We start from the raw sequence: 26006 nt of genomic DNA, 5'->3' as shown, positions 1-26006 counted from the left end.
AGATAAAAAATGGGCTTCCAATATATACACACATATTTCTGCAGTGCACAGAGAACAATTTATAAATGCTTGGATTTAGCACACTAAGGAAAGGTTCATTTCTCCAAGTGTTTCGTCTGCCAGAATAACAATACTTGGTCTCTAGAAAAGATGCTTTTGAAAGAGCCAGTTACTAGGAAGACTAGCACTGCCTTTACACTGGAAAACGCTCTGGGTCCCAGCTAAGGGGAACTCAATCCTCCCTCCTCCTTCCCCTGTGATTTGGAGCACCTTCCTCAAAATGTTCTAAGTCCTCCTCTGGTGGCTGTGACCAGCCAATGAGGCAGTGTCATCCCAGGAAGGTGCCCTGAGCCAGACCATTCTCTGTGACCCTGGGCTCCACATCTTCTCTTTGGGGTGCTCTCCAAACCTCTTCCCACAAGTGTGGGGTCAGTCAGATGCTGTGAGGAGCTCCTGGACTCAACGTTGTGAGGTTGCCCTAGGGCCCTTGGACCAGCTGCCAGTTCCTGGAGGGCAACCTGTTGAGCAAGTTATTCTTGCTTGAGGTTTAGTGATTTTTAACTCAAGGCCCATAGCTTATAGGCCCTTGGTACTCTTACTGGCATCCAAGATGTTGTTCTGTGTTCACTGGATAGTCCACTGGTAACCTGCAAAGTGGTCTATTAACTGTAGACCTCTCTCAAAATGCAGTCATGTGAATGAAGGCAAGAAAACATTTTTCTCTAATGTGAATATCTTTTAAAATAGATTTTTATTGATTTTAGAGAGGAAGGGAGAGGGAGAGATAGAAACATCAATGATGAAAGAGAATTATTGATCAGCTGCCTCCTGCACACCCCATACCAGGGATTGAGCCCCCAGTCCAGGTATGTTCCCTGACTGGGAATCGAACCATGACCTCCTGGTTCATAGGTTGATGCTCAAGCACTGAGCCATGCTGGATGGTCTAACATGAATATTATGAATAAGAAGGCATTATATTTTTAAAGATGTCCAACTAGCTTTATAAGATAAAGATATTTATCTTCTACCTACATGCCAAATGTCATTGGAATTGGTATGCAACCACTAACTACTGTATTTGTGTAGAATACAATAATTGTCAGAATATTCAGAAATTTTCAACATTCCCAGGATTCTGTGTCTTAGGGAAAACATTCAGTTATGGCACAGTACAATTTAGATGACTGAAGCCAGGCTGCCCAAATATTCAAGGTTTTGTTTTTAAGACTTAAAAATATCCAGGATTTATAGAAAAGTGGAGAAGTATTTCTTAAAAATGAACAGGCAAGTCAGAAATAAAATAACATAAGTTATACACAGTCACATATATGTATTTACACATTATCAATTAGGCCTGCAGCATTTGCTAGCGACAGTTCTTCATAGTCCCAAAGGGAGAGTGGAATGATTAAAGTGTTTCTCCTGGACAGGCATCATTGCTCTTTAAAGAGAAGAAAACTCTAGTTAACATCTGGTTGAGATACATTATTGAAATATATTCTACACACTGCTTCTTTCGGTCAAACAGCTGGAATCTTCTTTTTAAAAAATAATTTGGTTCTGCCTAAGTTTCAACTTTCACTGGCAGGGAAAAAAGGCTTGAATGGCAAAGAAATATACCCCCTTTCTGAGCACCTGTTCTGTACCAAGCTTGCAATGAAATGTTTTATATGTTATTTCTAGTAGGGTCAATGAGAAATGACCCACTGATCTGCTGTATATGAGAAGATATAATCAGCACACTTGCATGCATTTTGTTGTTGTATCTTAGTCTATATTTTGATTGATATGTATCTATATCTTATCTATTTATATAAAAGCCAAGCAACCGGAACACCCAAATGAGTGGTTGCTATGACGCCCACTGCAACCAGCTCAATAGGGGGGCGGACCATCCCCCTGGCCGGCCTGGCCTCTGATGGCTCCCCAACCCCGATCAGGGACAGGGCTTGTCGGCCAACTGTCCACAGCCTCTCCCCCGCACCAGCCCTGCCTGATAGGCCTCCATGGGTGGGGGCAGCCGGACTCCACCCTTGCACGAATTCATGCACCGGGCCTCTAGTATATTCTATATCTAGGTTCTAGTTAGGAAACTAGAAGCAAGAGTAGGTATCAAGCTGAGACAGAATATTATTTCCACAGGTGTTTGAAGTCTGAAAGAGTAGAGATGAATTGATAAATTGCCCTAATATTAGTAACTTCTGGGAGTAGCTACCACCCCTGGGCCTAAGGGAACAAAAGAGAAAAGAGGTCACCAGAACTTAGGAGCCTAGGGTTGGCCTCCACCTTGCTCCCCAGCTGGTGTCAGTCCCTGAGTGGGGATACCATGTTTGCTGCTGGGAGTGACCAAAGAACTTGCAGGCTGGAGGAGTGGCTGTCCAGAAGCTGGAGAACAAGACTCCTCAGATCTTGTGAGAACCAAAAATGTTTCCAGGCCTTGCAAAGTCTCCCCAAATTGAGAACCATTGCTCTAGAATATATACCATATTTTCTATGTATAAGATAAATCATTAGACTGAAAATCGAGGGGCATCTTATACATGGAAGTCAGTCAAGGAGGGAGCCGTGTGGGTGTGTAGCTGCCCATACCTTGTCAAACAGGCTTCCTCCAATTACAAGCCTTATTGTTACTGATGTCAGCTGATGCCGTAATTGGAGGTCAAGGTGGAGAATGCGCAGATGTAACGGGGACTGGAGCGTTCTGAGCCCATAAAGATGTCAAAAAATAAAAAGATAAATACCGGTAAGCGATTTCTTACTCTGCAAAATTCAAACTGAATGTAATCAGCTATGCAAAAGAGCATGGAAATAGAGCTGCAGAGAGACCATTTGAACCTCCTCCCACTGAGTGTATGATCAGACAGTGGAGAAAACAGGAAGAACAACTCCTTAAGATGCCAAAAAAGAAGAAGGCCTTAAGAGGAAAACCAGCAAAATGGGCAAACTTGGAGCAGAGGCTTAGGACTTGGATTATGGAGCAGCACCAGAGTGGCTTATGTGTGTCAACCAAGCTTATTCAATGTCAGGCAAGAATATTTGCAAGCAAAATGAACATTGTTGATTTTACAGGAAAGGCAAAATGGTACTTCAATTTCATGAGGAGAGAAGGGTTGGCCATGAGAACATGAACAAAGTTAGCTCAGAAAGTGACACCAGTTTATGAAGATAAAATCCAATGGTTTCACTCCTATGTCATACAACTCCAGAAAAAATATGATTTTGAACCAAGTCAGATTGTAAACATGGATGAGATGCCTCTCAATTTTGATGTGCCTTCCAACAGAACTGTTGATGTGAAAGGAATCAAAACAGTGGCAATCAAAACAAGTGGCCATGAAAAGACACACTATACTGCTGTGCTCTCATGCTGTGCAGATGGTACTAACTGCTTCCTATGCTTATTTTTAAGAGGAAAACATCCTAAAGAGACCATACCACCTGGCATTATTGTGCAAGTTCAAGATAAGGGATGGATGAATGAAGACATTATGGCCATTTGGTTTGCAAAGGTTTGGTCCAGAAGACCTGAAGGGTTCTTAAAGAAGCCAGTGCTACTTGTCTTTGATCAATTCCGAGCACATTTAACAGAAAAGACAAAAAGGGTTGCATTAGATTTGCAAACACATCTAGCAGTTATTCCTGGTGGATTACAGGTCAGCTACAGCCACTAGATGTTTCAATCAACAAGCCCTTTAAAGCCCTGATGAGAGAAGAATGGAGTAGATGGATGCAAAAAGCTGGTGATAACTTGACCATCAACAGCCACAAAACCAAGCTGACAGTGTGCAGCTCTCATTGGAATGAAATCTCAGAAAATGAACAACATAAATAATTGTTAAATAGTTTTGTAGCAAGCTCCTAATTCCACCAAGTCATGAACAGCATCTTTAAAACATCTTCTGTCTCCATAAGATAATTTTTCTTGTGACCTTTATCCAAAATTTTTGGTGTGTTTTCTTTTACTTATTTAAATTGCATCTGTGAGTCATTTGTTACACAAAAAATGGCTCAGAAGACCTGAAAACGGGAAGAGAGATATGTCAGAGATGGTGATTTTACTTTGTGAACACCTTTGATTTCTTCAAGATGCAATCAGTCAGGAATGAAAACCCATCTTTGGAAATGAGCATCTGAAACTTATGCCACTTTGAGCTGAAATTTTTGTAAAATGAAAATGCAGTTATTGGTATAATTTCCTCTCAGATTGTAGTCTGTGATAAATGTAATATGGATAACTGGGAAAAAAAAGGGTGGAAGAGTGAAAAGAACAACCATTACTGAGGTCTGCAATTGGGTTCTAAACTTATGGTATGACATCAAACAAGAGGTAATTGTGAAGTCCTTCAAGAAATGTGGAATCAGCAATGCCATGGATGGAATTGAGGATGATCTCACATATGTAGACAGTGACTCAGAAGACAGCAGTGAGACAATAGAAGTTGAAGAAATTGATATGTCTGGAACTAATAGTGATGAAGAAGAGAGCAGTGATGCAACAGAGGCTGAATAAAGTGATATGCTGCATATCATAGTACTGGTATGTAAACATTACCTGCAGTAATTACTAAATAAAAATGTGTTCTGTTTTATGTTTAAAATATTGATTTCTTAATTTTGGGTTGGAAAAGTGGGAGGCGTCTTATACATGGGGGTGTCTTATAAACAGAAAATTATGGTATTTCCTCAGCTAATTATAATTCTTCTTCACATGGTTATTGAAAGGAAAACACACACACACATACATATATATATATATATGTGTGTGTGTATATATATATGTACATATATATATATATACACACACATATATATATATATTCCTAACATGCACCCAAATTAGAAGATTGATGCACGAAAAAGTTAAAATGTTTTTGACTATGAGGACTTGCTGCTAAATATGTGTTCTGATCAACATTGCTTGGGATTTTTTTTTTTAAACATTTTTGTTGATTTCAGAGAGGAAGGGAGAGGGTGAGAGGGGTAGAAACATCAATGATGAGAGAGAATCGGCTGCCACCCGCACACCCCATTCTAGGGATGGAGTCCGCAACCCAGGCATGTACCCTGACCAGGAATCAAATTATGACCTCCTGCTTCATGGGTCAATGCTCAACCACTGAGCCACATCTGCTGGGCTCGCTTGGGGTCTTAATTCTGCATTTGAATTTTGAATATCTTGTCCATCATGGATTTTTTGGTATTAATTTTTACTTTTTCAAAATACAGTTTTAAATATTGTCACTATCGCATTAATAAAATATTTATCATATTGATATTTGTTAATAAAACATATTAAAATACTTTAATTAAAATAAATAAATATTATATTTCAAATATTGCATTAAAATATTTCTTATCTTGCCCTGACCTGTTTGGCTCAGTGGATAGAGCGTCAACCTGCGGACTGAAGGGTCCCAGGTTCGATTCCAGTCAAGGGCATGTACCTCGGTTGCGGGCACATCCCCAGTAGGGGGTGTGCAGGAGACAGCTGATCGATGTCTCTCTTTCATAGATGTTTCTAACTCTCTATCCCTCTCCCTTCCTCTCTGTAAAAAATCAATAAAATATATTTTAAAAAAATAAAATATTTCTTATCTTGATTACTGCGTTTTCGGTCGCCTCTCCTTAAATTTTGTGCCTAATTCACGCCCTGACATGCAGACCCAGGACAGCCTTCTTAAATGAGTGTTTGCACTGTAACAACATCCCCAGATGATTCGGAGGCCTAAACGCTCCAGAGGCACACGTAGTTGTCCAAGAAATGCGGAGGTGGACGTGGGGGCAGGCATGGTGGAGGCAAGGCCCGGGAGGGCAGCGTGGGGCACATTTCAGGTACTTCCTCAGATCTTCCTCCCTGGCATAGTGGCTGCAGGCAAAGCGGAGGGAGCTGTTTTTATGAGGGTTTAGGTGAGTCATCTGCTCTTTGGATGCCTTGGTGATAAAGTGTGACACAAAGTGGGAAAGCATAGCATTCCCTCCTCTCCTGTGAAGAACGCGGTGAAGTCAGTGAGTACGGCAATGACTTGTGCAGCTTCTCCCGGAGGGGGCTGGCGCCCCTCCAGTGGCTCTGTGGGCGCTGCCGGGAGTGAGACCAGGGAAAGGAGCAGCAGGTATGTGGCAGGGTGAAGACCTGAAAAGAAATACTGGGTGCGTGTTTCAGGGGACCAAAGGCTGCAATATGCTGGTGAGAGCAGGAGCCAGTGAAGATACCAATTATCCATCTGTCTCCACTGGGAACCGGGAACTGGAGAGAGGGTGGAGAACTTAGGATACGTGTCCATTAATTATTTCAATTTGAAATTTGAGGGTCTATTCTGCCCCCGGCAATGAGTAGGCAAACAGTGGTGAAATGCACGTGATTATTCTTCAATAAATATTAATTACATCAATGCATGAATCCTCGACTTGGGCCACAATGACACTCTTCTCTGCATGAGCACAGTACAGACCCAGGAATAGTTACTGCGTGTGATAGCCCCAGACCAATGGCTCTTAAATCTGTGGAACTCAGTTAATTTGATGAACAGGCAAATTTTAATCAGGACCAGATTACATTGATACTCAATACATCTCACATGTCTGTGTGTTATCCTGGTAAAGAGTATGTGGAGTTGCTATAGTGTTTAATAAATATAAATTCATTTAAGTTAGCTTTATAGTGTTCTGAATTTTCACCTTTAAGTTATGCCAAATGGGTATTCAGTTCCACATGGAAGAGTGTGTGTGAAATGATTTTTGTTCGCTCACTTTCATAGTTAAAATAGTTTGCCTGCTGAGGACTTTTTGGACTTTTTGTCTGCTGAGTTAGAGTGGCAGAGAGTGTTGAACCTGGGGACAAGAGAGTCTGGAGTACAAAATTCTAATACCTGCGCTTAGCACTGTGTATTTTTTTCATAATCTGGGCAAAACTCTAATTTCTTACACACACACATATTAAAAGTATATTGCATATCTCATGTAATTATTTTTAAAGGGGATCTTATGCTTAAAAAGTTGAAAACCCTGAATTGTGGACGATACTTTTAGAATCACGTTTAGCAGGTAAGGAAGTGCTAAGAAATTAGGAATTTCCCAGATGATTAAAAAGCACACAGTGTGAAAAGCAGGCATCATAATCTTGTGCTCCAGGCTTTCTTGTCCTCGGGCTCAGTCCTCTCTGACTCGGCAGGAAGAAAGTAAACTTGTAAGAAAGTCAACTATTTTAACTATGAAAGGTGACCTAAAGAAAAATGATTTCAACACCAAGTTGGTTGCAGCAAAATTCATTAGCTTCCTTCAAGATGAAAGCGGGTGTCTGGGTGACATTCCAAGGTTACTAATGCTTGTCAGTCCAACAACTTGCAGACTGTACATGATGGGGAATCTTTGGGGTTTGGCATCAAAGGAGAGCGGATGTAAAAATGGCCCTGATGGATGTTCTGAGGTTGTTTGATCTAAATCCAGAGAAAATAGCAGCTATCACAGCTGATGGAGTACCCGCTATGACTGGGAAGATGAATGGTATGGAGGGGGAAAATATTAGAGTCAGAAAACCTTGTGCCAGGCATTTTTATCATATCCTTTTATTTTATTTTATTTTTTACAAACCAAGCTTGACAATTTGGAAATCCCTTGGTACGGTTTATAAAATAATGACTTCTAAATGAAGGCCTGGATTCACCAGCAGACCAAGCAATTATGTGAACGATGTCTGTGGCCCACTATGGCTCCCTGTCGTTGCATTTTCAAGACAAGTGGCTTCCCTAAGGTGGAACAGGATCTACATATGCTGCGTATCTTTGAAACGTTAGCTATCAGGCATGGCAGTTGCCAGGCGCCCGGCGTCCCAATGACAAGGAAGGTATCCTGTGTTATGTTTCCGCTTCTGGTTTACACTCAGAGGAGAGTCAGTTGGAAGACAGAAGTGCTACGGGGTCATTTGTATTCTTGTATCATTTCTCCTGTGCTCAGTGGCGTGTATGCTCCGATTTCATTACCACGGCTGTTTCTCACTTTCAAGCTCCTTTCAGACATACACACAAACACACCCTCACACCTTCCCACTCACACACGACTCTTTAGAGTTGCAGTCAGTGACATGTTTTAAAAGTGTTTCCTTGTGTTAGTGCTGCCCTTCCATCCGTTTCCAGGCTCCTGGACAACAAGTACGGAGTGTATGATGCCCTTTGTGTCCTCCCCACACAGTGAGTGTTCAATAAATACTATCGACTGTCTGACACGTCTCCCTCTTCTCCTCTTTGTCTCTGACACCTCTGCTTTCTTTCAGAAATGATACTTTTAAAGTGGCAATATTTCCCCACTCTGTACTTATAAAAAGCCCTTCCCGGCCTCTAACTTTTTCTTTATGTAAGACTTTCAACAATAGACAAAATATAGGTGGAAGGAAACCAATATTCTCCTACCCCTTAACAGTAAATCTATTTTTAATTGGAATGTGACAAGTATCTTACAGAATAGGAGCTTTTTCCCCAAGAACAATGTTCGCACGAACATCTCTATTGAAGTAGCCATTAAAAAAAATAACTCCCGCCTGTCCTCCCCACTCCAGCTACTCCTGAATTCAAGGCAGGTATTAATGGACAGTCCATCTTTATTTGTCTTCTATACAGTGGGTCAGAGACGCCTTCTACATTCAGGGTCTCTGTTGTTCTCTCACAGAACTTAAGTAGCAGTTTGTCGTCCTTTTGAAATAGATGCCTAAACCACAATCATTTTTTAAATCTTACTTTAGGAAAAGTCTTGGTGGTTCAGCAATATCCAGAAATATGGACTCTTCAGGAGACATGAAAGTGTACCCTCCATCAGCCTGAACATTGTTTGATCTCGTAGGGGCGAGGTAATGCGCCTTTATGACCGTTTGCTTTCTGTTACAGCGGTTACGGAGTGTACAGTTGTGGTCGGTGATGTTACAGGGAGATTGCTCTCCTGCCATAGCCTCCCGTGTGAGTCAGCCTTCTGGAAAAGGCACAGGGAACAAATCTCAACCAATGTGGCACCTGTCTTTCACAGTCTGTCTCGAAGCGCACAATTATAGTTTAAAGCAACAGTCTCTTTGGTACTGTTTTGATCTCTCTTGTGTGTGTGTGTCTGCTAATACTTCTAGCTGAAAGCCTCTTGGAGCAACAGAATATTTAGAAAAAGAGTAGGCCATAGATAAAAGGCATGAAGATTAGCATAAGATGCCAGTGTTGTTGGTCATTGCTCACTTCCCTGCTGACAGGTGCCTGCCGCACTGCCACTGCTGACACCGTATCTGCAACACCTGCAGCCGTTAACCACAGCAGTTCCCCATCTTACGGCAGGCCCCAGTAGTACCACCAAAAACCCCCTGAAAACTGAGTATCTTAGGTTTGTTTTCCTCACAAGAAGACCCTAGACAAAAATTCTAATGCCAACTGTTTATTTAGGAAGTGGTCCCAGGAAACCAGCTGGCACCAGAAGGCTGGTGCTTTCCGTGGTTGTGAGGGAAGAGTGGAGGGACAAGCTCTCCGGTGGGTGGGGATCTGTTTTCTGCATTGTGCCGGATCTATCTCCCCACCGTGGAAGCAAAGAAAGTCCGTGGGGGCCAGAGGTGCCTGTGGTCCTGCCAGTTACCCCGTCTCGGCCACAGGTGGAGAAAGCCCGGGGGCCAACATCACTGCCTGGGTCCAGGTTCAGCTGAAACAGCACCCAGGGTGTGGATTCTTCTGTGCGGCCGGGGACACAGCTAGAGGAGTTACATGTGGGAGTCTCAAAATACCCCTTCTCGCTTTTGAAGCCGAGAGAATATAAACTGAGGCCAGAACAACCATTGGCCTCTTAATTTGCTCCCTAAACATGTCCTTAGACTGTCTAGGACCAGGGAGACAATAGTAAGAGGTGATATGTATAGAGCATGTTCCAGGCCCTGACCTGTGAGGTAGCCACATTTTTACAGAGGAAAGCTGAAGCACAGAGAGAGAAAGTAACCTGCCCCAGGGCACACAGCGGGTAGGTAACAGCTGGGGTTTGAACTCCAGAAGCCTGACTCCAGAGTCTATTCTTGTAAACCCTGTACACATTGTCACAGGGAAATAGCATTTATTTACATCTGTGCTCATCTTTACTTCTTGTCATGTTCCTAAAGGAGAGGAAGAAATGACGGCTCAGTGCCTTGGGAACTGCGTAGCCTCCTTTGTGGAGATTTTCTTGGATCTAGGCAGGCCTGGGGCCATCTGAGCACGCTCCCTGGCATGCTCTTTATTATTGGTGCTGATAAATAAAACATGATTTACTGAAGAAAGCAGGCCCGGAATAGTATTTTCAGCATATGGCAAGGGGCCTCCTGCTTGGGATTATAAACCTCAGTGATTTTATCTCTTACTTCTTCTAGAACGGTATATTCCTATTCCCATATTTGTTTCCCCATCTAAATTATACAAGTAAAGAAGTCGAAACCATTCCTCTTTCCAAGACAATGACCGCAATACTTCAGGGCGATCCAGCCATCATAATAACCCTTTGATATTTCTGTTGGGAAAACAGGCTGAGCATGATAATTATTCAGGTAATCTTCTCCTCCCAGGAGGACAGGCAGTTATTTTGACAGCTTACTTCACTGTTGCGGATAAAGTTTACATTGTCAATGAATGGGAATACACCAGGTAATAGTCATGAGCTCTCAGGGGATCATCTCAAAGCCATTTCCCAATGTCCTTTATGGAAGCATATGGTCATATCCTCCACTTCATCACCAGGTCAATCAGCGGCTGCTCCCTAATATGGTATGTTCTTCATGCACCACTGCAATTTCCAAGCTCCGTCACATTTGTTTTTCCCCCATGGTGCTTGAAACTTGCTTAAGCCACTGATTATTGCCTTGCCACGAGCTCTGATCACTCTTCTGGATGGTAGGCATTCAGATGTCATCTTTAATTTGCGATATTAATATTGAATTCCATCACCGTTCAGTGGTTTTAGTGAAGTATTTACATATAGACTAGCAAAGTGTTTGAGCGGTGCATTGGAGACTGTCCCTCCCTAATTGGAACCGTAAAGTTGACCACAGCATCTGCATGGCATGGCGGTGCCTTCTGGTTATAAAGCGGCCCTGGAGGTTTGTTTCCAAACGCAAATGAGGTGTGTTTTCTCAGCTCTGTATTTCCTCCCCCATCCGGACTGTGCATGATTGGCGACGACAGTGCTCTGACAACTGTGTTTTATAGCTTCACCTACTTTTAAGAAAGATGGACGATCTCAAAGAGCTTCTACTGGGGATCACATTTAAAATTAATGAACTAATTAGTTAAGAAATGCATTACTTTATTATGGAGAGAGAAACCTTGAACCATGATAGTATGAAATGCATGAAATGTCCTTTTCTTTTATGACATTAGAGCAAGGTGGACTTGTTAAGGAACATTTGGACGGCTCTTATTAATGATCCGATTTGAAGATCACCTCACCCTGTGAGGGAGATGGGTATCAATCAGAATTTAAGAGGTTCAAACGGATAGGAGAAAAGAAAAGGGAACATCTTCCTACTGGTGTTGTTGGATGACCTTGTGCCCTGGTATGTTTAAATTGCTTACTTCCTATAACTCTATAAACTTCTGTGTTTTCATTTGCTGGATTAGATTGAAGTGTCAACTATATTTGATGAATAGCATTGGTAATATATGTTCATGTTTGTCTTTGCTCTTTCTACTTTTATTTATATAGAGTCAGTATAATTTATTTCTCCTGAAAAAGCTTTCAGCAAAAAAGATTTTTTAAAGTACAAATACTTTTTAACAGGGCTCTAGGGTTTGTGATGATCAAATCACTCATCTCTCCTTTTTCTTTCCTGCTTTTTTTTTTTTTTTGCTTCCTCACTTTTCTTTTAAATCTAGTGACTAAAAAGAATATAGGAAAGTTTAATGATTGCACCTAAGCAGAATAAAAAGTTAACTTTGTAGACAAGACTTTAGCTTGTTCTATGCGGTTTTAGCTTAAGTTGCTAATAGCATAATAATCTGAAGAATTGTGCAATTATCTGGATAATTTAATTTAAAAATACCAGTCTACAGCCTTCCCTATTCAGACATTTTATCTTTCATATAGCAGGCCAAGCATAAGATTGCGGGGTTATTGTAGTTCTTGCTGACTAGGAGAAATTTGTTCTTTTGGTAATTCTCAGGTTAAAATGGAGTATGCTGGTCTTGGCCAGTGAGCAATGGTTAGAGCAGTGGTTGGCAAACTCATTAGTCAACAGAGCCAAATGTCAACAGTACAACGATTGAAATTTCTTTTGAGAGCAAATTTTTTAAACTTAAACTATATAGGTAGGTACACTGTTATTAACTTAATTAGGGTACTCCTAAATTGGCCTTTGCTAAAAAACGTCCTCAATCTGAGGGGTTGACCTCAGCGAACGTACCCCCACTTCTTCTAACGCCATTTCTTCAAAATAGACTTGCCCAGGCCGAAAACCGACTTCTGCGCATGGGCCACGAAGTTTTAATCACACTGTACGTGTGCGCCCGCACGTGGTATTTTGTGGAAGAGCCACACTCAAGGGGCCAAAGAGCCGCATGTGGCTCGAGAGCCGCGGTTTGCCAACCACTGGGTTAGAGCATCAGCCCATGCGCCAAAGGGTCTCAGGTTCCATTCCCAGTCAAGGGCACGTGCCTGGGTTGCAGGTTTGATTCCCCTGGCCCATCATGGCGCATGCAGGGATATGTCTCTCTCATATCGATATTTCTCTGTGTCTCTCTCTCTCCTCCCTCCCTTCCACTCTCTAAAAATCAATGGGAAAAATATTCTCAGGTCAGGATTAGCCATAAATAAATAAACAAACAAAATGGAGTATGCTGTTATTTATATAATCAGCTACTCACTCTGGATTTTTACTTAGATCAGAATATTGTGTTCAGGTTAGTAGGCAGCCAATTTGTTTTCAAAGCTCTCTGAGGGTTAATAGAAAAAAAAAATGGTTGGGAGGAGGCAGGGAAACAGGACAGAAATCACAAAGTCAGCATTATGAAAATCTGAAAACTACCTCTCACAGTGATGATTAGGAAATGAGAGGCAGCAAAAAATGGGGGGAAATATAGGAAATACAAAGCTGGATTGGCAGGAGTTCCTGGTTTAGTCCCTCTTTCCCCTGTTCCCTCCTTCCCTCCCTCCCTCCTTCCCTCCCTCCTTCCCTCCCTCCCTCCCCCCTCTCTCCCTGTCTTCCTTTTTTAATTATTTATTTTCCTTTTAAAAAATAGTCTATCCTGCCCTGACCAGTGTGTCTCCATGATTAGAGCACCAACCCAAGCACTGAAGATCCAGTCAAGAACATGTAGCTCAGTTGTGGGTTTGCTCTCTGCCCTCAGTGGCAGGGAGTGCGGGAGGCAACCAGTCAATGTGTCTCTCTCACATTGATGTTTCTCTCTGTCTCTCTCTCCCCCTCCCTTCCACTCTCTCTGAAAAAACAATGGAAAAAATATCCTCAGGTGAGGATTAATTATATGTCTATTCTAACTGAACTGCATTGTTCCCTCGTTTCTTTTCATCATCCACGAATTTTTTCTGCCGATTGAAATCCAGGATCCTTTTATTGTTTACCTAGAGCAGTTGAAACAAATAATAGACATGATAGAACACTCAGGTTAAACCAGTTCAACACAGAAATAATGATATGCTTAATAAAACGATTTCTGCTTCGTGTATCCATTTGTCTCTGATCCACCGTGGAGATGACTGCCATGACCCACGGGGCGGGGATCAGCACAACCTGTGTTCTGAGTGCCCCAGGCTCAGACCCTGACTTCTCTGGGGCTCTGTGAAGTGAAAAGGGATGGCATGCAAGCTTTGGGAAGACTCTGGACACATTTGTCTGACACCAGAGAGTCAAATACGCTGAATTTTAAAAAATGAAGAGATAATAAGAGTAGCAAATTATAGTCCTGCATGACTGAAGACCAGATATAAGCTCATGAATTTATAAAAATCAGAAATAAACCTGATTTTAGTTCTCACGTCCATGTGGATAATGTGGGATCGATAGTTTTCACAGTATTGACAACACAGATGATTTTTGGAAGTGAAATCAACATTAGCCAGAATAGAAGAATGTGTTTATTTTCTTTTTAATGCAAAGGTTTCCAAATTATGTGATTAACATGCAAAATGAGTCAAATTGTACCTTTGATTAATCTTGCATAACTGCCTTTGCAGTCAGTTGTTATAATTCCTGTTCATTTGGAAAAACAGTATGTTAACATATGGGCTAACATAAAACTGAAGTTAATTTTAAACAACGAGGTATTTTTATAAACACACAAGCAATCATTTGAGGAAGCTTAAACATCACAAATATATGAAAATGTTGATGGCCTTGGCTCTGAGATAAAAATTATCATGTGGACCCTGAGAAGACAAATTCATTTGAAGAAATTTATCTGTTAAGATGAACTCCCCATGGTCAACCAAAGGCCGAGATTTCATAATAATATGAGCCCGCTGGCCATTTGCTGAGAGGGCTCTCAGGGAGAACGTGACTGAACTCTCATCTGGCACTATATGCTGCTTCTATACACAGTCTGAGTCAACAACTGCAGGGAAACCCTGGTTTCATCTTTCTACCAACAGACAAAGGTCTACCCTGTCCAATCAGAACTGCACAATTTGGATACCTCATTTACATAAAATGGACCTAATTGAGAAAGTGGGTGGGAACTTTTTGGATAAAAGACTTCCTTCCCTTTGTCTCATGGAACGCATTTTAGGTTGCAACCTGAATCTGTGTCTCTGGATCTGCGGCTGCTTTTTGCTCAAATAAGTGCCTTTTATTCTTTATTACAGTTTAAAATTAATTTTGGTTTGCAAGCATATTATGACCTGTAGATGTCTAATAGATATCTCAAATTTAACAGAATCTAAACTGAGCTCTTCATAGTTTATCTCCTCATACCCCACCCCTCACTGCTTCTACTGCAGTGTCCCTGTTTTACTCTTTCAGTTTTCATTCTTCCCATGTTCAAAGACTCCAGTCTTCCTTGATCCTCTATTTCTCTCACATCCCATGTCCAGTTTTTCAGCAAATTATATTCATTCTATCTTTAAAATATGTCTCAAATCTGACCACTTCCACCATTTTCATCACTATCATTACTCTGTCCCCTGCATTCCCCTGAATTAATAGCTGCCTAGCTCTTCTCCCTTTGCTCAACAGAACAGCAAGAGTGATTCTTTTTTTTTAAATGTGGAGTAAATATTTTAATTAAAGATGACAAGGTCATAATAGAGGAGAACATTAACAATATATAACTCATTAAAATTTAGATTATATCAAACTATATAAAGTGATATAATGTGATAACCATGCAAATAAAATACACGATAAGGGATTGAGATATGTGCAGATGAATTTTGGCTGAGAAATTAAAAGTCAACATATTTTTTATTTATATGCAGCTACTTTTCAAAAGAGTATGATTTGAAATTGTTCCCCCAAGAAATCAAGTAAACTTTTAAGTAAGGTACTCCTTTCATTTCCTTAATGGGCAAGAGACTTCTGCTCTCCTCTCCAGGGGGAATCTTCTCGACTCTACCACCTCACTGAGTAGTAGAAAGAATTGTGACTACCCAGGCATGGCTTAGGGTTTTGACTCTATTGCACTCCCTCAGCTGCATCATTGTATAGTAAGGGAGGCTGTGGTCCTCCACGGGACGGGTTAAGGTTGGCTGTGCAGACCCAGCTCTTCCTACTGGCAGGCCCCAAAGTGTAGATTTGCTAGGACAAGGGCAATGGTAAATCTAGGAATCCATCTTTCCTAATTCTTTAAGATTAACGATACCTTTCTTCCCAACCCTGTAAACCCAATAGCACCAAAGAATAGACTCCAGGCTGCTCTTTGATTTCAATTATCCTTTCCATGATAACTAATGCCACAAAGCTGGTTAACATGAAATGGGGTTCATGTATAATCCTGGAAGAGAAATTTTGATCCACAGAATATAGGGTTCACTCTGAAAAGACTTTGATTTTAAATAATTCCAATTTGTTGTGAGAGCTGAGTGAAATAAAATACTTCTGAGAATAAACATGCACATTTTTTTGTCCATAAATTCTTTCTCCCACGAATAAACACAGAACATGCTCTAAAGAAGCACCACCCAATGTTAAAACACAATTAGCTCATAATGTTTCATTTAAACATGAGTACCTCCAGCCAGGATCTTCTCTTCCAATTCTGCCATTTGCTTCTTATAGGTTTTTAAAGGTGCTTAGGAGTGATTCTTTAAAATATAAATCTGTATAATTCTCTGCTGCTCAAAACACTCCAATGGCTTTCTTGTCACTCAGAGTGAAAGACAAAAGCTTTACAACGCTTTATATGATATGGTTCCCATTAATTCTTTGACACTTTCTATTACTCTTCCCTTTGCTCATTTCATTTGAGTCACCTTGATGTTTTTGCTGTTTCCTCTTCGTGGCAGTTCTTTCAGATATCCTCATGGTTACTTCAACTCCTTTATTCTACGCTCAAAGGTCAACTTATGAGCAAAGCTTTTCTTAATTACCTGATTTACAATTGTATTCAATTGTATAACCTCCTATCACTCTGTATCTTTCTTTTATATTTATCATTTCTTTATAGAATATATTACTATCTGACTATATACTATACACACACACATATACATACACGCATATATAATCTTATAAATAATATAACAATACTACATGTACATATATATTACTAACATACTTTATATAGTCAATGTTTTTGTGTGTATTTGTATATATGTATTTCTATATGTATATCTATCTCTCTCTCTATATAATTTGTTTTACTGTTTGTCTCTACCAGAATGTCAATTCTGTGAGGGCAGAGATTTTTTAATATCCTGCTTACTGCTGAATATCATCACCTGGAACTCTACCTGGCACATAGTAGATGATCAACAGATCATTATTAAATGAATAGCTAAATGAATGAATAATGTGGGGGTTCAGAATGAGTCACCCCAAGATGTACCCCTGTGGTGTGAGGATTCTTTTGAGCTAACGGTAGCTTTAGCTGTCCACTCAGGAGAAACTTAAATCTCTCCCTTAAACTACCTAGAAGAATTTGAATTAGGGGTCTGGTCCATAATGAAACAGATTATCACAGATTTCTTTGACCTATATATAAGGAAGGGCAAACTTGTATTTACTAAACATCTGCTCTTCCAATCTATATATATAAAAGCCTAAGCGACCGTCTGACCGTCCAATCAGCAGCTATGACATGCACTGACCACCAGGAGGCAGACACTCAATGCAGGAGCTGCTGAGCTGTGGTGACTTGGCAGCTGCCGTTCTTGGGTCACGCACTTGGAACCAGAGAGGAGGGAGCCTGATTCCGGAGTGCGTCACCTGAGAACCGCCCTCTCGCAATCTGGAACCCCTTAAGGGATGTTGGAGAGCTGGTTTTGGCCCAATCCTTGCAGGCCAGGCTGAGGTACCCCATCAATGCACGAATCCATGCACTGGGCCTCTAGTAATTCTATAATAACCCTTTGAAACCCCCAAGGTGCATCACCTCACCTGGTTCAGAATGTCTTATCTATCTCAATCCTCCTTTCTATCTCTGAACCTCTCCAGAGGTTTTCATTCTTCCCATTGTTCAAAGCCACAGCAACCTGTATGTGTGGTCTCCAACTCTCATGTATGCAGGGTTCCCATACATATTATGCATTAAATTTGACTATTTTTTCTTATTAATCTGTTTCATGTCTATTTAATTATTAGACCAGCCAAAAGAACCTTGAGAGTAGGGGAACATTTCTTTTTCCCTCACAATAAACTAATCAATGACATGGCATAGCTTATGTATTTCTTGAAGTATATCATAAGTGAAATCACCAAGCCTTTTAATTTTTTAAATATATTTTTATTTATTTCAGAGAAGAAAGGAGAGGGAGAGAGAGATAAAAACATCAATAATGAGCCCTAACTGGTTTGGCTCAGTGGATGGAGCGTCGGCCTGTGGACTGAAAGGTCCCAGGTTTGATTTCGGCTAAGGGCATGTACCTTGGTTGTGGGCACAACCCCAGTAGGGGGTGTGCAGGAGGCAGCTGATCGATGTTTCTCTCTCATCGATGTTTCCAACTCTCTATCCCTCTCCTTTCCTCTCTGTGAAAAATCAATAAAATATATTTTAAAAAAAACATCAATAATGAGAGAGAACCATTGATTAGCTGCCTCCTGCATATCCCACAGTGGGGGTCGAGCCCTCCCTCAACCCAGGCTTATGACTGGGAATTGAACCGTGACCTCCTGGTTCATAGGTTGACACTCAACCACTGAGTCATGCTAGCCAGACATCACCAAACCTTTTTAAAATTAGACTAAACACTATGAAAATGTTGATATTCCACTTTTGAACTATATAAATGGCTATTTCATATGATTCAACTTAATAGTAAGTGTACATTTCCTTTTTGTTTCTTATCTTTTGCCTCCTTTGGTCTCTTCAACTCCCATATCATCTCTGGTTTTCATTCCTCACACTCACCCAACACTTCCCAAGTCCACTGTCAAAATGAAGAACTGGCTTGGTCAGTATATTTCATGATATTCTTTTTCAATGTTTTATTCACAGCCTGAGATCTTTCCCACATCAGCCACACATGGGAACTAAGCACTAGGTATATTGTGGGAGTCAGAAGCATATGGAGATGAGGATCCCTATCTCTTCTATTAATTTCTTTTGCATATTTCTGGAGACACATGACCAATGTCTAACTTGGCTGAAGTGCATAGCCAGCTAATGAGCACAATGTTAATACTTTCTTCTACATACATTATTGTTATCAAATAGAGGGGCTCATTTGCCTGGGTGCATCAAAGCCCAATAAAACCTGAAGAGGAGTTTGCAGCAAAGAAAGTAGAGGTTTATTTAAGAAAATGGCACCAAGCCTGGAGACAGAGGGGAGCTAGTGCTGTAACACTAGCAGCCCTGGCTCCCTCAGGGACAGATTATATATGGGAAAATTTATTGATCATGGTGACTAAGGGAATTGGTGTCATGGGCTCTACTGATTGGTTGGAGCCAGGATAGGGAGGAGTTGATCATTGTATCAGGTCCTCATGTCCACCATGGCACTGTTCTGTCTGGTTTTGTGAGGCCGTGGTCCATAGGGCCTGCTTTCATGGGCCCTGGCTGAAATATGACTGAGTTCAAGATATTATCTGGTCAACAAACATGAGTCCTTATTCTTAAGACAGTTTGATGCTGAGCAGAATCTAATGTCCTAAGGGCTTAATTATTAAGAGAATGGATGTGCAAGGCAAGAGGCAGGCAAGTGAGTCATGGTGCTATTAGACTGGACAATCAAGAGGAAAGAAAGGTCATATTAAAGAAATGAAGTTTCTGCATGGTTACATTATGCACTGGTTATGTATAACAAGTGATCCATGCAGCTGTGATATGGCCATTCCAAACAGAACAATCATAAACAGGATAGGCCAAATTAAAAAAATAAAGGTACAATTAGACCCTTTCTAATAACAGGACCTTGCTTTGGCCAGGTGGGAACTTGGAGAAGGTCTTGGCCACAGGGTAAGGGTGGGGCTGGAGCAGTGGGGATCACAAAATCAATCTGCATTATCCAGTTCAAAGAAAAACTTTGATCCTGGATAATGGGTGGATGGGTGAGCCAGTGAGGGCTGGCTAGTTTTGTGTAGCTGGTATGTGTGTGGGGGGAGGTGGCAGAGTGGGGAGGACAGGGACATAAATGGAGGAGGTGGAAGACCTGGCAAGTTGGCCTTCCCTCTCTCCTTGACCTTGGAGAGGGTTGCCAGTCCCTGGGCCTGACCAGAGACCCACTTTAGGTATGGGATGTAAATAGGGTGCACTTAGATTCTTAGCCCGGGCTCACCTGTGCCACCCCCTCATAAACCATGGGCTCTATAAAGTTTGTTCTTCACAACTGACAAACACACAAAAAGCCTAATACACTTCCACCCTAATGCTGCACCTGCGTAGGCTGGACCTACTCTTCACATCTGTACTACTGTCTGAAGCAGCAAGGTGGACATCTCCTGGAACAAGGGTAGGGAAAGAGCCACTGCCTCTGCTGCTAATGTAGATAAGCTCTTTCCAACTGATACCGGGGACAATTTGAGGTAAATTCTTATGCAGAAGCATCTTTTACTTTTTGCTTTGGTTAATGTTAAAAACTTTTTACACAAGACCCACAAGAAGTTGCAAAGGAGTTCCTGTGTATCCTCCGCCCAGCTTTTCCCAACAATAGCCTGTTGCATGACCATAATATATTAGTAAAATCAAGAAATATAAACTGATCTACTACTGGTTTCAGACAGAGGATCTTATTTTATAGTGACAAAGGAAGAAATGCCACCTTAAATTACATTTGCTTTTGCCTAAGGTAAAATAAAGTGACTCTGGGTAGCACCTCTTTTCTGCATTTCCTCTTACTGAAGAAATACAATTATTAATAGTTGGACGGTTGGAAAGTGAGTTGTCAAGTCTAATCATGCCATCTCGTTTCGCCTCTCCCTGGGTGTTCAGGTTTGGTTGCATCGTGGGTCTTTGCCGATCTCTGAGATGGTTGACTTCCAAATCAATACACGCTATCAAACTGCAGATTCCCAGTGCTCAGACACATGTAGGAGCAGCCACAGCAACCACCTTTCCCGGGCTAACTATTAATAAGGAGACAGGCTGTGCTCTAGCTAATCGAGCTTCCATCTCTTTGAATCAATTCCATCTATTTGTAGGACTACATGCAGCTTCATCATTTGATTTCTCCTAGCCATCCATCTAGGGCTTGATTATTGCAGTCTATACAATCCACAAATTTGATTTTCCATGTGAATTGGTTATTGATGGAAGTGGGTGATGAAATTATGCTTTCAGTATGGGTCAGACTCAGGTGGTATATATTCTTCTCTCTTCTTCACCAATGTATGGTATTAAAGTTTAGTAGTTTCACATATATTCCATCCCCAGCAACCCAAAAGCTTTCTTGCATCAGCTGTTTTGAACAACTCTTCCAGGACTCCACAGAGGTGAATCAAAGCCTCAAGTGGGCTCCCTTTGAGAAGTGGCAGGGGACTTTGCTCCTGACGGCTCCAACATCTTGTTTGCCTTGAAGGTAGCCATAAACTGATACAGCTACCTTGGATTCACCTAAAAGACTTGAGTAAATTATTTCACCAGGTGCCACAATATCACGGTTTGCACTTCACTGTGATTTGACAAATTTATGTTTTGTGGACTGAGGCTTGCATCACCTAAGTCCACATCTCACTGCTGCTCTAAAAGAAAAAAAAATCCTGACATTTAAAGAATGGTAAGGAGGTTTTCAGAGAGACTATCACGATAAATGTAGGGACCACTGTAATGGGGTCTCGTAGTGAAGAAGAGAAATTGACTCAAATACAAGAAAAATTAAGAATTTTGAGTCAAGGAGCAGGGTGATGGTCAGGGGATGGAAAATTGCTAGGAGAACACTTCAGGGGTAAAGGGGAGTTTTGGTTAAATCAACCTAACAGGTTGAATTTGCTGAAGGCAGGTCAGGGTGATGAGATATCGCTTGGGAAGATGGTGAAGGATGAGATTAGATATCGAGGGTGAACAGTTTTAGAGGATAAGGGATTCTGCCTACATTGACTTTGAGGTTCTTGCTAAAATTGGACAATGCAGAGATGAACAAAGAAGTCTAAAAGTTGAGGCCTGATTTAAAAAGAGCTCAGTGGAGCCTGATTAGAGTTTGGTCAAAAAGAGACCCTGTTAATGTTTAAGAGGCAAAAAGACGCTTATTTTATTATTGCTAAGCAGATGGGTAAGTTTTGTTGGCAAGATATTAAAATATTTTCTTTATCTGACAAATCTTTTGGTAAAAATAGAAGGGATGCCCGGCTGGTGTGGCTCAGCAGTTAATCGTCAACCTATGAACCAGGAAGTCACAGTTTGATTCCTGGTCCAGACATATGCCTGGGTTGCGAGCTCAATCCCCAAGTGTGGGGTGTGTAGGAGGCAGCTGATCAATGATTCTCTCTCATCACTGATGTTTTAATCCCTCTCTCCCTCTCCCTTCCTCTCTGAAATCAATAAAAATATATTTTTTAAAAAATAGAAGGGACAAGATCCTTAAGTTGTTTCCTGGCAAACTAAAAGAGGAGAGCAAATTGACTTCTCCCTTAAACAGAGCTTTCCTTGGAACACTGTCGTGAACAGAGAAGAAATTTCAGGCATGTCCCCCACAATATTATCTTCAGAGACTAAGGTCTTCGTAGGAACTAAGATTTCATAAGTATGCTATTGCTAAAAGACAGTCTCATGCACATATGGGGCCTTGGAAATGACCTCTCTTATCAATCTGAGGAGAACCAATTTTTGCAAGCATGGACAACCTGGGAGAATTAGAAATTAATGCATTGGTTTTTTCAACCAGAGAAAAACACGAACTATGTGTATCTCTGGCAGTTTAGTGAAGAATATTTATGAGAGAGAGTATGGAATCTATGTAGAGAATGAAAGGATAATCTGATGACCACGTAGAAAATAAATAGGATTCTAGATTGCAACATTTGACATCTTTGGGAAAAGATGTAAAAAGGAAAAATACATTTAACACTTCTTAGGGTTAATTTTAGTCCCAGATCTGTGACATTGACTAATGCTTTATTTGGTTTTGCTTTTAATTTTAGCCTTTCCCACCTGCCTCTGCCTGCCCTACTCTCAGAAGACAATCTTGCCTCCCAATTAATCAAAAATATTGAGGCCACAGGCATGACCTTTCTTCAATCCTGACCCACTATCTATAAACTATTTGCATGCACACCTGCACTCAGATTCCTCCGCGTGTCTCAGAGGCTCAGGTGTTTTCTCCTCCTTTTTAAGGTCAAACCCTCCACCTGTCTCTTGAGCCAGCTACTTGCTGCGTCTTTCAGGCCCCTTTTTCATCTTTCAGGTTCTTCCTAGGATTCAAAATCTATGTAGAAATTTATATACTAAACTCAAGATTTTAGAAGAAATTTTATCTCTTCCCTTTTGGTTAGCATTTCCCCACCTGTTATTCTATACTGGATTGATATTTGAATCCCCTTTTCTTAGTCAGGGCCAAGGAGACTTTGGGAGTGGCTGACATGCATACAAATGTCCACACTGCATTGATAACTTCTTTCTGAAACATTTTTATACAACGCACAGATTTGGTGCTTAGAACATTAGCAACTAGAAACAAATTTTTTTTTCTATATTCGAAAAGCACAATTCCACTCAAATCCCTTATTGATTCAGGATGGGGTTTTATCTTATTTAAATACCTGGTTTTCACAACAGGGCACATATGCATCTGTATGCTGGTGTTTTAATAATTTACACCAATTACCCTGAATTAATTTCTGTTTGAAGCATTTTTTAATGTGCACCTTTCCTCTTCCATGACAAAATTTGGATGTTAATAAAATATAGCATTTTATTTTAAAAACTCGGCAGTAAAAAAAGTGAGCTTGTTATTTTCTCTAGCATCATGTTAAGTCTATACCAAGCAAGCATCATATTGATTTCAAGCATAACCTTTTTTTTCCCTTTCCATGTTTATGACTGAGGTGTATTGGCAATATGACCATTAGTGACAAATAATAATACTAGTGACTATAAAATTAATATTAATGTAGTGTTTCACAAATTGCAGAGTGCATCACATGATCTCAGATCATCCTTTGAATGACAACACAAGTGGCATTTACTGTAGGTGTCATTAGCTCCTTTCCACAGATAAGAGAACTGAGACTGGTGAATATTAAGTAACAGCTGGAAAGAGACAAAGTTGCATGTAAAACCATATCATTTGACATTTAAAATAGTAATGAAAGGCAATCACTTGGCTTGACACCAATATTTATACATAAGTGCAAATAAATATTTTGAAGGGGTGTGAGGTGGTAAAACTGTTCCTGGTTTAAATCAAAGGGTTAAATATGCTTCTTCATTTTCACATTTGTTTTTAAATATATATAATGACATATTTCTCATATCATTTGTAATAGTTATTTTCTTCCCAATATTTACTTTGTGCTATTTGTTTAATAGTTCCCCAAATACCAGTGTTTGAAAAAGGCTCTAAGACTTTCTGTTTTAGTTTCTATTAACTGCATCTCCATGAAACTTTTAGAAGAGAAATGCTGGCCCCAGTAATATCCTTGATTGCCAGTAACTAATTTTCTATATTTCAGTTAAAATGAGACTGTGGTTTTCCAAAACTGTTTCTTCTGAGAGTTATATTCCAAACCACAGCATATATTTAACTTTCCTATCTACACATTTGAACATGAAGGCTACAAATTCACTTATGCTTTAGATAATGTTACTGCTCTTTGCACATTATTCCTGTGTGTTCTCTCACATGCACTTACTGCCTCCTTCAGAGAGCTAGTATTCCATCATCCTACATTTTCATAATGTTTGTGAGCAGACCCTTTATTCAATTCTCAGCTTTAGCTTTCTTTCTCATTGTTCAACGTCTTTGAAGTTCAGGCTGTAAACGTTGCCATCCCCTCTCTCTATTCTGTATTTTGTGCCTCTGATACTTGTTATTCTTATCTCTGATTACTTCCCTCAGGTCCTATTCACTCACAGTGGCCCCTTTCCACTGTAGGGGCACCTACTGTTAGATCATTCACAGAACCCTGGGATAGCCAGTAATTGCTTCCTAAACACTTTCCATTTCTTTTTCTTATTTTCTCTTATCCTTCTGTAATGTACTCAACATGGTCACCATTTTTTCAAATTGCTTTTTTCCTTTTTTCAGAATAATATACCCTAACCATTAAAATTATTTGAAATAACTGTGTCCTACCATCTCTATAACTCAGACCCAACATGGAGACTTTTACAATCTTCTTTTTTTATTTAAGCATTTCTCCACATCCCTTATGTGATACTAGAGGCCTGGTGCACGAATTCGTTCACGGGTGGGGTCTCTCAGCCTGGCCGGTGATTGGGGCCAATCAGGGCCGTCTCGCCCAGTCCTGATCAGGGCCGATTAGGGCTGGCCAGCTGGGGGGAGGGACCACAGGAGGTTGGCTGTGGGATCACACTGACCACCAGGGAGCAGCTCCTGCATTGAATGTCTTTCACCTGGTGGTCAGTGCGTGTCATAGCGACTGGTTGACTGGTCGTTTGGTCGCTTAGGCTTTTATATATATAGATAGTTCTTTGTTAAAAATATTTAAACCTAATTTACCCAGATTATTTTTTGACAACAGATCAAAGATAGACTGAAATTTTTCTTTATATTAATTTCTGAAAATGGACCAACTGAAGCAAAGCTGTAATGTAAATAAGATTGAGTAATCATATTTAAACTCCCTGAATTATACCACACATTTGATCATAATTATATAATTTAATAAGCTATAAGTAAGTTACCAACCAAAACAATGAAATTAGTGCCTTTACTAGGTAATAGGTTCAATAATATAAATTAAAAAAACAACAACCTACCTACTATTTACATTTCTTTCACTGAAAAAGAGCTTCTGATTTTCTGGAGAACTTTCAAGATGGCAGTGGAGTAGGTGGGTCTTGCACTCACCTCCTTACATGACCAAACTGGGAATACAACTATATTGGGGAATAATCACCCTGAATAACCAACTAAAGAGGATCTGAAGAGGAGTCTTATAACCAAGGATTTGTAGAAGAAGCCTTGTTGAGACTGGTAAGGAGGGCAGAGACCTGATAGGGGCTGGCCCCTCTCCCATGGACGGGGCTGAGGTGCTGGAGGGATATCTAGGCTTTGGAGGTTCCCCCTGAGAGGCATGGGGCCTGCACCCCTGGCTGGAATCCCCAGCCCAGAGCACCAGAGCTGGGTAGAAGCAACCACATAGCATTTGCCTGTGAAAAGCACTGGTGTTTCTGTCCACCAAGAAGAGGCAAAGTCCGCTGGAGACACAGGCACCCTCTTAAAGGGCCAATGCATTAAATTTCATTCACATGCTGGGCTCTGGTAAAGGAAGGGTGGTGTGGACTGGAGTCACCTGAAGAGAGTCT

The sequence above is a fragment of the Myotis lucifugus genome, unplaced genomic scaffold (genome assembly GCF_000147115.1).
Source record: "Myotis lucifugus unplaced genomic scaffold, Myoluc2.0 scaffold_74, whole genome shotgun sequence".
NCBI lineage: Eukaryota > Metazoa > Chordata > Mammalia > Chiroptera > Vespertilionidae > Myotis > Myotis lucifugus.
The sequence above is the reverse complement of the archived record's forward strand: the minus strand, read 5'-3'. Positions refer to the sequence as shown.